The sequence below is a fragment of the Acomys russatus genome, chromosome 6 (genome assembly GCF_903995435.1).
Source record: "Acomys russatus chromosome 6, mAcoRus1.1, whole genome shotgun sequence".
Classification (NCBI taxonomy): domain Eukaryota; kingdom Metazoa; phylum Chordata; class Mammalia; order Rodentia; family Muridae; genus Acomys; species Acomys russatus.
In genome coordinates, this window is record NC_067142.1 from 65662677 (window position 1) to 65680111 (window position 17435).

Consider the following 17435-nt stretch of genomic DNA (forward strand, 5'->3'; position numbering starts at 1 on the left):
TGGGAGCTAAATATTATAATTAATTATTCTTATTTCTTTTCTGTGCTGGGAACTTAAGTATCCTTTTTGTTGTTGGTTGGTTGGTTTATAATTTGTTTTGTGAGACTTATTTGTTTGTTTGGGTACTTTGGGCTTATTCCTCCTCTAAATTTCTCTAAAGTTTCCCACATCACCTGACACCTCCATGTCAGGTTAATTCATTTTTTCCTTCCTCTTCCCTATTCGCCTCTTCCACAAAGCTTGCTTGCCTTGAATTTTTTTTTTTTAACGTTAACAAAATTCTCCTTGAGCTTCCATTTGACTCCATTCTTAAAATCATTTATTATTAAAATTTGATTTAATAATCATTTCTTATTAAGATTATGACTCCAAGAAGAGCCATAGATTTCTCCAGTATCATATAGAAAACCAGGAAAGGCCCTCCCCCAAAATTTTTTCTCATAACAATCATAGCCTAATAAATGTGAACTCTTTCCCCAATAGGCATCTCTTCCATCAGTTTAAAAGAATTGTTTTTGAAATGTATTTTACATCCAGGGAGGAATGAATATGGTGATACTGAGAAACCCCCAAAGGCAAGACACAGCATGTGTTTCCTTTTGTGTTGCATTACTAAATGTGGAGCCAGACACAGAGAGAGGTCAACAGTTGCAGTTGAAATGACCACGTGTTATCCCCTGAGATAGCAGGGGTCAGGTCAGCCATCCATCTAGTAGAGCTAGACTCTGTGTGCATTTGGTCACGAAACCCTCAAGCATCTCAGGAAAAAAAAAAACAAACAAACTAGTGAGTCCCTTTGCTTACCCATCAGGAGCTTCCTGCAGCCCCTGGTATCAGTAAGCCCTGAAAACCCACACTTCTTAGCTAGATAGGGACAAGAATATACACAAGCCTGTCAAAGCTATCCCCCGGGGGACAAGGGACAGAGAACTCAGCCATACCTCTTATGGCTTCCTTTTCTACTCTCTGTTTCCTTGCAGCTATGACAACGTTAAACACTGACAGCTCAGGCCCCATCTCCACAAAGCCTGATCATCAGAGACCACTGCGCTGGTCAGAACAGTTGGCCTGGCCATGCTGCTGTTTGCTCCCAGACAGTCTCTGGCCCATAAGATAAAACATACAGACCTACTAATTCCAAGCTGTGTTATTCTTATCACTGCACTGTGGTTAAAGAACCGAAAGCATTAATCTAACCTAGCCTGTTTGGGAGTAATACCAAAATAGAAGCCTGAAGGAGCAAGGTCCAAATAAAGTGGGGCCCTTCCCACGACACGCGCCAGGCACTGAATGGTTTGCTAGGGATCACCCTTGGACGGTAATGGGTATATGTCTTCAACAGATTCTTGAACAAAGAAAATGTCTCCTGCCAAGGAACAATCCGGCCATAAGCCCTCCCAAGAAAGACATGTCAAGATTGTTAATAACATCGACATCAGCCTATTTTTTGTTTTGTTTTGTTTTGTTTTCTCTCCCACACTAATGTGTCCTTGTCATCTAAGGAGCAAAAAACTGGAAGTTGCAAACACCAGCCTAGCTTGCCACTGCCTGGCAGATCTCTGGCCTCTATGGGAAACTTAATTCTTCAATTCTGGAGTGCAGTGCTCCTTTAAGGAACAGGTGTGTGTATTTATTGGCCCCATAGATACAATAAAGGTAAGAAGAATAAACCATCATTTTTATGCAAAAGAGATTCAACATTAAGAAAGCCCGAGGATAAGGTACAAGTTTAAGCTAAAGAGCATTTACATTACTCAGGTAACTGAAAATTTCCAGTCATGGGGGCATTTCATTATGGAGAGGAGTTCTACGGTCCTCAGAGCATGGCCCCATATCATAGACGTATCATACAGACACTGTCTAGAAATAAAAATTTCTGGGCCCACTTCATGGCATTCTGATTTAATGGCTCCTAGGCTAAATGTAGAAATCAAGAACTATGAAAGATACCCCAGGCCATTTTTTTTTAAAAACGGTTTTTATTTATTTTTGTGGGGAATATTGGGGACAACTTGAGAGGGTTGTTCCTTTCTCCTTCCACCGTGGGTGTCCCAGAGAACAAACCATGTTCTGTGGCAGGTGTCTTTACCAGATGGGCCATCCCATTGACTGGCCCAATCTTTGTTTTGTTTTATGAGAAAGGATCTCACAAAAGCCCGGTTGGCCTCCAACTCAATAGGTAGCCAGGATGACCTTGAAGTTTCCATCCCCCTGCCTGTACCCCCTGAACGCTGATGATAAGCATGCGCCCTCATGCCTGGCTCTCCTGTTTTTAAGCACCAAGCTGGGTTAATAACTGACTCCCAGACAAGTTTCCAATAATTCTCTGTATCTGGTATTTGCAGCCATTTAAGTGTTTAGCCACTCGCCTTCCAAAAAACAAACAAACAAACAAGCAAACAAAAAAAACCAACAAGATTTTGGTAGAAATGCTGCTGCAGCAACATCCGAGTACTGTGGCCTCGGTTGATCTACAGTTCTTCCTAAGTCTGTGGATGATGCAGGCTCAGAACCAGCCAATAATTTACCATGCATTGGCTGCTTATTTCTTAAAAATAAAACTATCTCCATTGAGAACTGGAGAGATGGCTCGTGGGTTAAGAGCCCTTTCTGCTCTTCCAGAGGACCTAGGTTCACTTCCCAGAACCCACATCATGTGCCTCACAACCACCTGTAATTTCAGGGGATCCAACACCCTCTGACCTGCACGGGCACCTGCACACACATGTAGACACAAACTCATGGAGACACATATATTATTGAAAACATCCTTATTCGACCAAGTAAATATATAGCAGTAAATGCCACTAATTTTTCATCATTTGTTTTAGAGTGATAGATACTTGGAATAAAATGTAAAGTATCTGATATGATTCAATAGATTTCCCACTAGCATTCAGTCCTTCTTCTAATTCATCCTGTCTGCGTTTACAAGTCCAAAACTATCTCCACAATCAAACGTCAACTTCCAGATGGCTCAGTCTCAAAACAATCCTAGCTTGCCTGTTTCTAACCATGCACGGTGCTATGTTTCAATCAGGAACATTCCGCCCTACGGTTTAGATTCTCTGAGTTCAATAAAAGAATACTACTTTTATTTTTATGCAACATCAGAATGGAAAATTCTAAGCAAATACAAGCCTGGGAATGAGGTTAGGGCAAAGGACTGTGGCAGTTGCACTGGTCTGTGCAGCAAAGAGTCATGGGAGGAGTCCGCAGAGGAATAGCCTTGGGTTCCTCGTCTGCAGAGGAATAGCCTTGGGTTACACTATCACAGGAAGAGACACAGAGGGAGCCGCGTGTCTGGTTTGAGCTTTGGTGTCTGTGCTTTTGGGATCTAGGGAGGCAGGGCTGTGGGGGTGGGGGTGGGGATGGGGACAGAGAAGCTGAGCGCCAGGAGAGAAGAGTCCCAGATGCCTGAAGAGTGTGGGTAGCGTAAACAGCCCCTTAAGTCCCTTCCATCATCGTGTCCCCCAGAGGGACGTCTCCAGCACTCCAGCCAGCTACGTGCTTCTCTGCACTCTCCACCAGATGTGTGCTGGCCAAGGGGTGGCCATCTGGACTCAGAGAGCCCATTAGAGCCATCATAACAGGCAGCCGAGTCTGCTTATAAACACCAGCCTCTCTCAAGCCAGCTGTCTCACGCTTTGCAATTACACACTTGGGAAGCATCTGGTTTGAGACAGGAGACACTTCTCCCATGGGCTTCAAAGAGGAGGAGACTGGGGGGCGGGGATATATGTCCCAGGCAGCACATGGCTTCTGGCAAGAGACTAGCAGGCTCTTTCATCTCCCACGCTGCTCTCTCTCTAATCTTTGGATGCCTACCTGTAAGGAGTGTGTGCCTGCACGTAGACAGTTCGGGAGTTATTTTCTCAGGAACACTGTAGACAAAGAGGCTTCATTTAAAATAGAAATGGGTGAGATATTTGAGAACATCTAGAACTGCCAAGTAAAAAGCCATTTGGACTAGGAATAGGCACATCTGTAGGCAGACCAGACCTTAGACATAAAGATAGGAGACATTCTGTCACGGGGTACTTGGTCTGGGCCATTGGTGAGGGGGACACTTGGTCTGTGAGTGCACACACGCGTGTGTCCTCCCCCTCCTTTAGATGGTCAAAATGGGGCAGGTAACGGTTGAAAGTCACACACTCATGGAAATCCCACCTCACTGCTCCATGCGCAAAGCTGCTCTTCGATGGCCATCCAGACTCTTCTCCGGCCTCTGTCACAACTCTGCCCTTGATTCCTAATGCAAAGGAGCGCACTGTTTCTCAGTTATTAATTAGATGTCCCTTATCTCTGAGCTGCTGGGGCAACGAGGTTTCAGACTGTTGAGTCTTGCCACCTTCCATACAGAGCAAGTATTGCAGGGCGAGTGTTTGAAACTAAAGTGAAGTCAAATTGATCGGAAAACCTCAACTGATAAGGCCTTTCATTTAATGGGTGGTAACTGCGCTCTGGGCTTGTTGCTAAGGACTTCGCTTGGATTGTGAAATGGTTTCTTCAGATTTAAGTACCCACATTTGCTGTCTTGGCTCCTAAGTCTGTCTCTAAGATTCGTTAAGGAGAGTTGCTAAGCTAAACTAGATGCTGAGGACTTTAAGTAAAGAAAGCGAATTAACTGGGGAAATAAGGGTTGGCGAGACAACCTTGTGAGAGCCTGAGAGGCAGAAGAGACACTTGTCAGCACAGAGGCCAGCAGCACAAAAGAAGGGACTACTGGCTCACCTAGGCCTTTGGGAAGGTGGACTTGCATCCAAAAAAAAAAAAAAAAAAAAAAAAGGGGAGAAACCTGGGGCATTCCCTAAATCGAGAAGTTGGAATAACACAGTCACGTGAAGTGGGTATGCAAGGGGGTGCGGGGTGAATCCCAGCTGCAAACAGCCAAGGGCATAGACACAGCCAACCACCCTGAGGGAGGCAGGGGACCATACCCAGGGAGCTGTGCTGGCAGGAGACCTAAACAGAAAGGATGGCTACATGGTGCCCTGGAAACAGCATCCCCACAGATGCTAGGGAGGGAAGGGTAGCTAAGCGCTTGTTTACATGCCTTCCTCCACTGAGGATGAGCCTCAGAGTCAGAGGGCAAAGCAAGCTTTACAAAGAGGCAGGTGAGGCTTCCATAACAGAAATGATAGTGAAAAACAAGTCTTCGCATTAAATGCCTCAGGCTGAGGTAAATGCAGTCGGCACAAGGGTTCTTGGGGGCTGAGGTAAATACTACAACAACAGTAGGCACAAGGATTCTTCGGTTTTGTTCTTTTGAGTTTTTTGCTTTTGTTTGTCTGTTTTGCTTTTGCATTGGGGTATTTTTTTTTTTTTTAATGTCTCAATTTTCTTTTATGAGCTTCACTCAACATGACTTCTGGAATTCGGAAGGAAGAATTGACACGGACTTTTTAGACAGGGCCCTCTAGAAATATAATTCATTTTAAATAACACCAAAGAATTGTCTTTATTTTATTTTCTACTCTGACACAAGAAAATCTATTCTCGACACATAATTTCTGTGTTTTGCCAAGTGTGATGGCACAGGCTTATACTCCAGCAGTTGGCGGGATTGAAGCAAGCACCACGGCAGCCTGGGGTTACAAAGTCCTTGTCTCAAAAACCAACAAGCAGCAGTGAAAAAAAAAAAAAAAAAAAAAAAAAAAAAAAAAAAAAAGCCTCTCGTAACATCTAACATGGACAAATTAGTCTTCCACACAAGTGGCCTTAACGCATGAAAATCCAATTCTGTGAAACAGTGTTCGGTGCTTTCAGAAGAAATACATCATGAATGTAAAGGTAACTGGAAAGGCCCACTTTGTTAGGCCAGAGAGGGTCCCTGGTGCCGTTCTAATCCTTCCTCCTAAGCCAAGAGTTTCCGAAGGTCCAATTCCGCTCCGCTGAGCAGAGTAAGTGGTTTCGGACTGCCACCAGGTGCCAGAGTTAGGAATTACAACAGACTTTCACGAGGCAGGAATTAAGGAATCCGACCGAAATTCCAGCCATAATGTGAGGGTTTGGTTTCTTCTGTAGCTCATGCACCTGAGTTCCAATACGAGTTCAAAATTCAGTAGCTCTGAATTTATGATTTCGAACTCTGTCGATGAGCACGACAGAACGGAAGCTGCGTCCCAGCAGCTTTCTTACAGCAAACACACCCTTGATACAAGCAGCCTAAAGGGCCTGGCTTTAAAATGTAGACGCTTTCGTTCCCTAAAATAATACTTCTCTTGACATTTCTGCCCCCCTCTCTTGAACTCCACTCTTCAAAGAAGAGCGGAGCTTTCCGCAGCTAAGGGACTATGCTGAAGCTCCGGGCAATTTTGGACCTAAGGATGGAGAAATGGGGTCCATGGTGGCTTTAGGCTCAGTACTGAAACAGCAACCGTGCAGGAGTATATTACGACAGAGAGAGGCAACGAACAGCAGGCACTTCAACTTCAATGCACTTTTCCTCTTAGCTCACCTTCCAAGGCCCATGGGGATGAATAGAATTCTTCCTTAGAATGTCTGAAATTCTACATGTAAACCAACACCCCTGACCTCATTGTTATAAAGTCCATTTTATTTCTTGGCTTTAATTACCAAACGGCACTACTTCCAGAATAAACAGCACTTAGCGTCAAGACATTTCTCTCTGGTTATCATTTTTTTTTTTTAACACGAACCCCGTTTTGACCACATTCCTTATTCACAGAAGCTTTGAAAGATAAAACTCAGGATTTCTTCATCGTTCCACCTGCTGTGTCCCCTCTGTTCGATCTTCACTACCTGGTTGGGGGCGGGGGAGTGGGGGCTCTAGAACTCACAGAGGTGCACCTGCCTCTGCCTCCTCTGGAATAAAAGGCGAGCGCCACCACTGGTGGGCTGATCTTCCCTACCTCACAGCAAAAGTTGGCATCTTCCTCAGCACTGCCTCGCTAGTGCAGAGCAATGCTCAAGGCCTGTGTGCGGAAGCTTCTTGATCCAGGCGGAGACAATTCTTAAGTGGATGTCCCAGAGGATGAATGGAATCCGTCCTTGCCTCTGAGGCTTGAGCACCAACAGTTAGGGATGGAAAGATGGCTCTCACAACCACCTGGAACTCCAGCTCCAGGGAACGCAACATCCTCTGGGCACCTGCACACATGTACACATACCCACATACAGACATACACATATTTTAAAATAATTTTTTTAAAGAATGAACAGGTATGGCTTGAATTTTTTATCTTAGCTATTCTGATGGAGAGGAACACTCCTTCATTGCTGGTGGGAATGCAAACTAGTACAGCCACTTTGGAAATCTATCTGGTGCTATCTCAGAAAACTGGGAATAGGGCTTCCTCAAGAACCAGCTATTCCACTCCTTGGAATATACCCAGAAGATGCTCCAGCACACAACAAGAAAATTTGCTCAACCATGTTCATAGCAGCCTTAGTCATAATAGCCAGATCATGGAAACAGCCTAAATGTCCCTCAGTAAAAGAATGAATAAAGAAACTGTGGTACATTTACACTATGGAATACTACTCAGCCATTAAAAACAAGGAATTCCCGATCATGATGTGTGAGTTTAACCCAGAAGCAGAAAGAGTCAAATGGTATATACTCACTTATATCTGGACACTAGCCCAAGGGGCATGTCCCATGAAAGCCTTCACTTACCAGGAAAGTGAGACAGAGGGGAGGACATCCTATTGGGACTCTAGGTGAGAAAAGCATGGGAGAATGGGGAAATAGAAGGATCCAGAGGGTCCTAGAAACCTACAAGAAGAACATTATGATAGGCAGATCTGGGCCCAGGATTCCTGTTCAAACTATGGCACCAGCCAAGGACAATACGTGCAGTAAACTTCAAACCCCTACCTAGATCTAGCCAATGGACAGGACAGTCTCCACAGTTGAGTGGAGAGTGGGGTCTGACTTTCACACGAACTCTGGTGCCCCATATTTGACCATGTCCCCTGGATGGGGAGGCTTAGTGGCACTCAGAGGAAGGATAGCTGGCTACCAAGAAAAGACTTGATACCCTATGAGCATATACAGGGGGAGGAGGTCCCCTTCAGTCACAGTCATAGGGGAGGGGAGTAAGGGGAAAATGGGAGGGAGGGAGGAATGGGAGGATACAAGGGATGGGATAACAATTGAGATGTAATACGAATAAATTAATAAAATATATTTTTAAAATACCAAAAAAATAAAATTAAAAAAAAAAGAATGAACAGATAAGGCAGTGATTAATGCAACACGGCTGGAGATTTTACAAGTAAGAGGAGATAGACAAACAGACAAAGAAGGGAGCAGACTATGAAAAGTTCCAAGTAAGACTTAGAATTGTGCTCCCACAAGCCAACCTCTAAACCAGGGGTTGTCAACCCTTCCATACACTGTGCCCCTTTAAAACAGTCCTTCATGTTGAGATGAGCTGCCCCACCCCCGCCCGCAAGCATAAGATTATTTCATTCCTACTTAATAACAGTAATTTTGCTACGGTTATGCTTCGTAATGTAAATCTGATATGCAGGGTATCTGATATGCAAACCACCGCAGGGGTCGGGGAACCCACAGGTTAAGACCTCTGTTCTAGAAGCTGGAAGAGACAGGCGTAATTCTCTAGAAAGCCTACAGGGGGCGCGTCTGGGTTTCAGCCTCTGCCTCCACCACTTTGGGGATTTAAAAAAAAAAAAAAAAAAAAAAGGTTTCTGCTGTTTCAAAGCAGCCAGTTAGCATAACTTGTTAGAGCAGCCACAAAATTTTATACCGTTTCTGCTCAGCACTCAGATCAGGGGAAAGAGGAGAGGTGGGTATTACGGGACTGTGTCACTATAGCGACGATACGACGATACATTCTCTAAAGTTACTCATTAACCCTCGGAGAGATTAGGAGTTTGTCCGTTTATCAAATGTGTGTACTTTGTCTCCGACCAGCATGGTTACTGCTGTTATCTGATCACTATGTGACTACAGGTTGAAATTTGTTACCAGAAACAGGAGACCTGCCCAGTGGCTTTCCTGGCATAGGCACTCCGAGAAAGAAAGAAGGTCCCTGACCCCTGGCTGTACCCTCTCAGGGGAAAGCAGCTGGTTTCCCAAACCCAGCAGCAGCGTCCCTGGGCGGTAAGGCCACCAGGAAAGAAGCTGGCCTGTGAATCCAGGATGAGTAAATTGAGTGTGGAAGTTAGGAAACGAACCAAACTGCAGCCAGAGTGAGCTGAGACACAAAGTCTGTGAGCATCCGATCAACTGTGCCTCCCTGAGTTAGAAATACTTATTGGGAGCCGGGCGTGGTGGCGCACGCCTTTAATCCCAGCACTCGGGAGGTAGAGGCAGGCGGATCGCTGTGAGTTCGAGGCCAGCCTGGTCTACAAAGTGAGTCCAGGATGGCCAAGGCTACACAGAGAAACCCTGTCTCGAAAAAAAACAAAACAAAACAAAACAAAAAAAAAAACAAAAAAAAAACAAAGAAATACTTATTGGATAGTCAGCATTATTTTAACACAATGCTTATCTTCCAGTTGTGTTTACAGAAGCACTAGTAGGTATTGGTGTTGTTGTTTTAGCATTTAATAAGAAATTGAACGTCTGTGGCATAAGTTTCCAATGGAGTTTATGTTGCTTTTTTTTTTTTTTTTTTTACTAATTAATACTTCATTCAGCAGACATTTATTGAACACTTATCATGAATGAGGCACTCTGCTCTACGAACAAAAATAAATATCTTCCTTAAAAGAGTTGTCACAACAGTGGAATGGGTGAGCAAATAGATGAAGGTATTGGATGTTTTTTTTTTTAATTGTAGTACATTGATAGGTGCTGTTGAAGGACTACGGTGGATATTAATGTCAAATGTGTTCTGAGCTTCAGACATGTGAACGCAACACAGAGAAAAGACTATGGGCGATCCTCTTTGGAAAACAAGGCCACCTGTCTGTCTCCTAGAGACACTCCCTTCCTCTAACAGGAACAAAAAGCCAACTTAGGCAGGCTAGTCAAGAAAGGAAAATAAGCTAGTCTGTGCCACGACCAAGTGTTTTGGGGTCCACATAGTCTTCAGGAGATACAAATATTTCAGGGGGAAAATAAGACAGAGGTCATCTCCTAAAAATGTGTCATTTTCTTGGTGCCAAATGAGGCTATTTTAAATTTTCTTTACAAGAATATTTATGCACATACACATTTGCTTCGTTTCAAATATAATCGTTAAAATTAGCATAGTCTGACCATTTGGATAGCCGTCTTATGTTAGTAGTGCGATTTAATTTTTAGACTTTGCCTTTGTGTTTCTAACAGTATTTGTGGTAATCACCACTTATTTAACCAGAGTCTATTACATATTAAAGTGGTGAGCAGACAATGAATCTTAGATGTCTAATTGTTACATACACATATTGAAATTTTTCGTTGTCTCCTAATACAACACCCACTTTCCCTAAAGTAATGAAATTTCACATATTTAAATAGACACATGGTTGTATACACACACACACACACACACACACACACACACACAATCATACATCGTTGCTCAGACTCCCTTGCAGCTAGATGTGACCATGTTACCACAACTCTATACAAGCACTTTGGGCAGCCTGTCTTTAAAGATGTGTGTCTGGGTGTGTTGTGTATTATGCGTGTGAGTGTGTGTTTAACCTTCAAATGTCCAATTCCCCTCACTAATTCCCAGACTCTAAACTTCTTTTGTCATTACTGCTATAGGCGAATTAATATTTTTCCATTATGATTCTGGAAGTACATTTTTTTCTTACAATTATTTCAACTTTCACTTTTCATGTTTGGAAGAAGCAATGTCAAAATATTCTGTATTACTTCAAAGCCATCATTAATCTGAAAAAAAAAATCCCATACGATCTCACTACTTCCATTTGAATTTATATTTGTAATAATATATATATATATAAAATTGTTTCGTGTTTTTAATTGAAAGTGGCAACTGTTGACTGTTCAGCAAAACAATTAGTCATCTGTAGGAATAACTACAGATATGTATGACTTTAAATTTCCATCCTATCTTTACATCCTTCCCTGTCTCTCCACCTCAGATTCATTCCTTTGTATTTTTTGATTCTCTTTCTTCAGCTGTTTTTCTTGTATTTAATCTTGTCAGGTTGTCATCCAAGAAATAATAGTATGAACCTTGATTTGTGAAAGTAAAATGTTACAGAATGTCCTTAGGTTTCTTTTGGGAAGTAAAAATAAAATCTAAAAACCTTACCTGGTCTACTTTGTAAAACCTCTGTCCTTTGTTGCTGCATATTGAACATTCTGTTTTCCCAAATGTCAACTTTATTGATCCAGTCTTCATTTACCCATGTCAATACACATGCTGCCTTCCTTACCCATCAGCCATCTGTACCCCAGCCTTACACCCAAAAACTTTTTTTCTGCCTCAAACACATCTCTGGAAAGGTTAATTTAGTAAAGACATGATATTTTCTTTTTCTTTTTCTTCTTCTTCTCTCTCTCTCTCTCTCTCTCTCTCTCTCTCTCTCTCTCTCTCTCTCTCTCTCTCTCTCTCTCTCTCTCTCTCTCTCTCCCTGTCTCTCTCTCTCACTGTTGTTGTGTTGTCTGAAATGATCTTTGTTACTCCATGAGTAGAATTTTAGGTTGAGACTTAGAGTTTTGGGTTGATTTTGTTGTTTTCAAAACATTGCAAATATTCATATTCTGCTTCTCAACCTACATTATTGCTACTGAAAAGTCAACTTAAATTGATTTAACTGCTCAAAGGCTATAACTCTTTGAACACTAATATTTGCCTCTCTGTCTTAACATTTTAAAATATAAGCAATTTAAACATATTCAAAATTAGAAGGAAGACGGCATTTGTGCCCATCTTCCAGCTTCAATAATTACCAATATTTTACAACTTTTCTGTTGTTCATTCCTAGGCACTTTAGTAGGGTGCATGTTTTTCCTCCTGACCCCAAGCTCCCAGAATAATGACTCATGAGACACAAAATATATTTACAAATAGCTAGGCCATATACCTAGGCTCTTCTCTGACTAGCTCATAACTTTCAATAACCCATTTTTTCTAATCTACGTTCTGTGACATAGCTGGTTGCCTCTGCTCAGGTTCCATGTGTCTGTCCTCTTCACAGCATCCTGGAGGAATCTCCAGCACCCAGCTCTATCCCAGAATCCTTTCTGCCTGCTTATATCCCATAGGCCATAGTTTTTTCTAGTTGACAGGCAATGCATCCATACAATATGCAAGATATTCCTTCTACAGTGCACAAAGTCACTTATATGCTTGTTTTAGTATCTTTTAATGGAGTATTTTGGAGTACATAAAAATGTCATGTCATTTCATGGGTATATCCAGCTGTGAAGGACCATATTGGCATGACGGTCATGCTGTGAGATTGAAATATATACCCTCACAGTTCTTTTGTCACCAATGTATCAATATTAAAAGGTGAAGCCTTCAAAAGTTAATTACATCATGACACAGGTGACATCATGAATGAGATAAGTGCCTGTAGGAGAAAGGCCCCAAGGCTTTTTTTTTTTTTTTTTTTTTTTATTCTTCTCACTATATGGCACACTATATGTCCCTCTAGAAACCAGAACTTTAAATCTGCCAGCACCTTAAACTTTAAGTTTCCAGGTCTCCACAGGACAAGTATGCACATGCATGCATGCACACGCACACACACATAGACACACCCACACAGGGAGAGGGGATGTGAGAGAGAGAGAGAGAGAGAGAGAGAGAGAGAGAGAGAGAACACCTTTTGTTCATAAACTCTCCAGTTTATATTTTGTCATAGCAGCTTGCACAGAGCAAACCACACACTATTATCACACCAAGTACAGTTAACAAGAGCACTTTCTTTTTTATATGCATTTTCTGTTCAAATTTTGCAGTCGTCCCAAAGGTGCTCTTCACGATTGGTTTATGGGAATCTGCTTTAATTGTTAGTATAAGCTGCTTCTGTATCATTTTTTAAGCTTTTAATATCTAGCTATTGATTTGTCAACAAAATCAGGTAGATTTCTGGAATGATCTATTTATTATAATAGGCCTTCTCACACTGTTTATTAATTTCTTAAGTCTCTGAGGAGCAGTCAGAACCCAAGGTGGGAATAAATTCAGTGTAAGAGTGCTTTGAGTAGCTGGGTGTGGTGGCGCACGCCTTTAATCCCAGCACTGGGGAAGCAGAGGCAGGCAGATCACTGTGAGTTCAAGGCCAGCCTGGTCTACAAAGCGAGTGCAGGACAGTCAAGGCTAACACAGAGAGACTCTGTCTAAAACAAAACAAAACAAAACAAAACAAAACAAAAAACAGAGTGCTTTGAGCAAATACATCTCTCAACCCTTCACTTAGCGACACAGTTAACCAGTGGGTTCAAGTGGTGTCAGCTGATTCGGCGTTATGAATCTTCCCCTGAACCTTTCACCTAAGGTCTGGGCTGGAGCTGTTGCCTAGACCCATTACCCTCTGTAGGTTTCCCACTTATGTGAGTTCTTCTGCATCTGTGAACTACAGGTTCAAAGATCTTTCCCTCATCAACTCTTTAGCTCGAAAATACAGTCTATGGGGGAAAACATGGTGGATGCTTGATCTTCTTCGTTTATGTTAGGGCCGTCTGAAAGTGGCCAACCTGGGGTGGTTTTCCATAATGATGCCTGAGTCTCTTGAATACTGGGAACTGATCTAAAGATCTTCCATACACTACAGAAGCGCTCTATCACTGAGCTACGTCCCTTTAACTACATAGTTTTTTTCTTTGTTAGTGTTTGTGTGGGTGGGCGCACAGATGCCTGTGTGTGTGTGTGTATGTGTGTGTGTGTGTGTATGTGTGTGAGATCTGTGTGCCTCTGTCCATGCGTTTAGTTCTGCTCATCTCTTCTGTCAATGCTAGCCGCCACCACAGCCCGCTGAACCTCCATTCTGCATCCAGCTCAGAGCCAGCCGGACTCTTTTCTAGTTGTTCTCCTGTGCTGTTTCTTATCTCACAGAACTCACACTTGTATTGTCTATTTCCCCTTGTATAAAAATGGCTGTTTCATACATTTAGTTGGCTTTCTGGTTTCCAGAAGCAGCAATCCTTCCTGTGCGAGCTAAAGCTCCCTGAATCTTTTCTGCAGTTATGTTGGTTTTTTTTTTTAAATCAGCTTTACTAAGATTGATTTATATACATTAAGATCCAGATTTTAGGCATACAGGTTGTTGGCTTTGACAAATGTATGTAAGACATAGTCAACCTCTCTCTCTCCCCGGAATCTCCTTCTTCCCTTTCCTGTAATCAGTCTTCAACTGCAGCTCTGTCCTGGAAGCCACTGAACTGATCCCTTTTGCTGAAGATGAATTGTGCCAGCTACAATATTTCAGATCTCTCCTCACCATCCAGGAAGCCATCGAGATGATCTCTGTTGCTATGGATTGACTGACTGTGTCTGTTATAGTATTTCAAATATTTGGAGCCAGTTTCCCTTTGGTATCTAACTCCTTTCATCAGCTTGGTGTCTGTGGGATCCACTCATGAGGTTCGCACATCACATTTTCTTTATTACTAAGCAGTGTCCTGTTACGTGAACAAGCCACAATTTGCTTCTCAACTTATTTATTTGCTCATTCATTCAGCCCATTTCCAGTTGAGGGCTGCTATGATGAAGCTGCCATGAAGCAGGCCTGTGCAGGCCTTTTGGTGCGGTTAACTTCCTCTTGGTTAAATCTCTAGAAATAGAATCCCCAAGTCCTGTCTATATGTTACATTTTACAAGAAATTACCACACTGATTTCCGAAATGATTATATAACGTATATTTAAGTAATTAATCTACGAACATTTCAGTTGACCTATATTCTTGTCAGCGCCTCCGTTTGCAAACCAGTTGTAGTTTGCACTGGGCCGGTAGAAGACATGGGGTACCTCACTGTGGGTTTTATATGGGATTCCCAACAACCAATTCCACTGAAGATACATAGTCGTTTTCTCATTTCCATTTGCACATTTCTTTAGATCGCCTGTACAAGTCCTTTGTCCGTTTTTAAACAAGCCTGTTGCTCTCATCCTGCACTATTTGAGTGGTATGCACATGGGCTCTTTGTAAAATAAACAAGCTGCTGGAACATTCTTCAGAACTATAGCTTACCTTTTCTCTTCTCTGCCAGTGTGCTCTGAAGAAAAAGAGGATTAATATCATTGAATATAATTCATTAACTTTTTTGTTTTTGTCATCTGGCATCTCTTTGTCGATCGAACCTATGTTGACAAAGACATTTTTTTCCTAGAAATTTTGTAGTCTTAGCCCTTAAATTAAGATATAAAATCCCTCTCCCAGTTAACTTTTTCATCTGGCATGGCATAAGGATTGAGAATTAATTCTTCCACACGGGCACCAAACTCTTCCAGGACACTCTGTGGAAACACACCCTTCCCTCACTGAATTGTGTTGTTGATGTTTCTTTCAAGAGCAAACTGACTAGCCGTGCTGGTCTTTTCTAAAATCTCTTTCCTCTTTTGTGGTTTTGAGTCTTTATTTTCGTGCTTACACACTATGAACTTGTTGTAGCTTTAGAGTAGATCTGAAAAAAAATCACACAATGATTTTTTTCTTTCTTCCCTTTTTCTCCCGTTTTAAAACTATGCTGCCCATCACAAGCCCTTTACATTACCATTTGGATTTTACAGTTCGCTTTTCAACATTTACCAGGATAAAAAGAAATAGCGCCTGCTAAAATCGTGATGATGATTGCTTCCATAGATTATCATGAGACGAGAAGATACCTTAAAATATTCTACATGATATATTTTTCCACTTTTGTAACCAGTGTTCTAAGTTAAAGTGCTTTTCCCCCTATGGGTGGTAGTAGGGGCATGGACCCTGCAGTCACCGTCTTCACTGATTCTCTTTTCTTTCTTCCCCCTTGATGAGATGTGGGTATAGGAACCCTCGGTCCGCTGTAAAAAGCCGATCTCATATGCAAGCCAGAGCTGTCCTGCCTGCACTCTAGGGATGTGGAGAAGAGAGCAGAAAGCAATGATGTCCCTTCATTCCTCTCCTCCCATTGTAGAGCGGAGAACGTGTGAGAGCATGCGTGTGCGCCTGCGTGTGCGTGTTCATGTACATGTGTGTAAAGGCCAAAAATAAGCATGTGGTGCCTTCCTCAGTATCTTTTCACCTTATTATCGGAGACAGACTTTCTCACAGAACCTAGATTTCATTAATTCAGCTAAGCTAGCTGCCCAGTGAGCTCCAGAAATCTACCCAGTCCTTCCTCTTACACCGGTGGAGTCACAGGCATACAGGACCACGCCCAGACTTCGCACACGGGTCCTGGGGATCCAAACTCATGTCCGCATGTTTGTACAGCAACCACATGACTGAGCCGTCTCTCCAGCCCCAACATGTTCTTTTTTCATGCTTCCGTCCTCTTGTCTTTCTGATCCTAGCCAGCATGATCTAAGGAAATAGGAGAAGAATCAAACTCGCCGGGCTTGTTTCTAGCATCGCTGCTGCATTCGCTATGTGGACAGTTTACAGCTCTTTCTTTGTCCCATCCCGTTCTGTCACCTCCTGGTCACCTCTGTTTTAAGATGTGTGGTTTTCTGGAGGAAGATCACCTTCAGGAGATTCCCCTCAGGCCCTGCTCATGCTTCCGCGTCCCTGCTGTTGAAGCATTTCTCCTCCCACAGACAGCAACTCCACGGTCTCTGCGCCCTCATAATGAAGTCAGTGCCTACAAGGCACTCTGAGGGGACCAGAGGACCATGGAGCCTGTCATATTTAGAGCTCTCCATGTGCTTAGCTCTGCAAGCTTCTCCCCACCAGCACTTTCTCAAGATGACACACGGACTGTGTAACAAACACCACAATGTCATCAGCTCTAGAGAAACAAGGTTATGCAGTGACGGCTATCCTGCTGCTATTCCCATTGCCAGGTCTCCAGACGGGGAGTGGGGTGCCAGTCTCCCCTTATGTGGCACCCCACTTTCGGTAGTAATTGTCTTGGAGCCTGCACCCTATTTGTTTAAATTCTACAGATGAAGAAGTTGCACCATGGGAAAACTCTGGGGAGGCGTCATTTCCTACTTAGAGATTAATGACTCGCCCTCTCTCTCTCATCTCCCCAGTAATCTCTTTATAATAGTTTGTTTGCCTGGGTGGTGGTTGTAGATAATAGGGGCTGCTTAGCTGCCTTTCATAAGCTCCAAGGGGATTACTGGGCCTCAGTGTTGGCAGCTGTCTTTAGACTGTGGACTATGAGCCTTTTATTTTTAGATGGGTCCCTAAGGAAACAGTCATAGCCTGGCCCAGTGTCTTCTTCTCTACCCAATAGTTCAGCTCTACTCTCTGCTGCAGGTATCCAAACATGAAGACAAACATTGATTTTTAAAAAATCACTTCATCTAATGTTATATCCAATATTTTGAAAATCTAAATAAACTCTGAAATGTAGTAAACAAGTCTAGAAGCCTGGAAACAC